Consider the following 1723-nt stretch of genomic DNA (forward strand, 5'->3'; position numbering starts at 1 on the left):
TATCTTTTTAGGTAAGTACCACCTTTCTGCATAGTATAAGGGCAATAATATACTACTAGACTAGGTTATAGCAGTAAGCAATAATAGCTGGACAATAAATAAGCTTAGTATTACCTGGCTGCAGCATTTTAATAAGTATATAAAGGATCGCACTATAGGTATATATCGGCTGCTAATTATTAATAGCTATAAGAGCCACCGCTCGCTTGAATTTAAAGAGATTTATAAGGAGAATAATATTATTACTTTCTATATACTAGCGCATTTATTGCACCTGCTGCAGCCGCTTAATATTAGCTGCTTTGCGCCGTTAAAAAAGGTATATAGGCGCTAAATTAAGGACTTAATATACTACTATATTAACTATATTATAAAGCTAAAGTTCTTACTAGTATTTAAAGCAGCCTTCTATAACTTAATTATAAAGAGTAATATTTATACAGGCTTTTAAGGCGCAGGCCTTATACTGCTTAATCTAGAGGCAGTGCTTTTAAAGCTTAATATTCGGCTTTATACGCCGTCGCCTCCTGCTGTAGTAGAGGCTTAATAGGAATTAAAAACACTAAGCAACGCTTATAAGCTAGGCTTTTAATTAGCTTTAATTTATAATTATATTTAAAGGCATTAAAATAGCTTGCCTACAGCAATTTTTAATGCGCTTAGCAGCCTTTCTAAAGGTGCTGCAACAATAATATATTAAGCTACGCTACTGTATAATACAGTTGCCAGCCTTTAAAAGGCAAATAAAGCTGCTATAAAGTATAAGGCGCGTAAAAAGAAGTAGATCTAGAGAAAAGGAACTTTAATAATAGAAGCAGGCTCTTAAATAGCTGCTTAAAGACTTAATAAGAACGCCTAAAGCAAAAGGCAGCAAGGCGGGGCAGATTCTAGCGGGAGCGCGCGGCGCTGTAGACGCTGCGGCGAGCTAGGTATTACAACCCGTAATACGAACCACCCGAGCGTAGAGGCACTCGCGGAGATAAGAAAGCAGATAAGACTAATTACAGAGAACCAGGTCACGGGACCTAGAGGGTTATATAAGGGACGCATAGGGATCCTAGATTCCCCCACGGACTGCTGGTAGATAGGAATAATCTAAGAATAGAGATTACGGGATAGATTAGTATAATTTAGGGATAGATTAGGGTAATCTAAGGACTATTCGAGGATTAGGGTAATCTAGGGACTATTTAAGGATTAGGGTAATCTAAGAACGGATTAGACTAAGCTATAGATTTCTTAGGACGGAGCTTTCGTATATAGAGACGCTTCTTTGCATAGATAGGAACCTTATATTTAACTTAAGACTTTAATATTACCTATTAGAAGTAACTACCCCGTTTTAGACCTTAATTAATTATTGCCTTACCTTTTAAAAACTATTGCACCCTAATAACAACTTGCCTATACCCTGCTATAGTGTAAAACACTTAGAAGGTATAGAAGAAACAACCTGTTATACTTTAAACACTGCTATATTAAAGGAGTTATATATAAACAATTAATTAAAATAGCCCTACTAACCCCTTTAGGTAGTATAACTGCTAGACTAACCCTAACTATAACTAAGGTAGCAACACGTATACAGGCGTTGCTTACACAAATATAAACACTAGAAGAAGCTAGTAATACTAAGGATAAGGAGATTATAGCCCTATAGGGAAATCTCTAGACTGTCTAAGAAGAGCTTACTACTACTAAAATAGTTAGCTATAGAGGCTAT

The sequence above is a fragment of the Mytilinidion resinicola genome (assembly GCF_010093595.1).
Source record: "Mytilinidion resinicola strain CBS 304.34 unplaced genomic scaffold BDZ99scaffold_16, whole genome shotgun sequence".
NCBI lineage: Eukaryota > Fungi > Ascomycota > Dothideomycetes > Mytilinidiales > Mytilinidiaceae > Mytilinidion > Mytilinidion resinicola.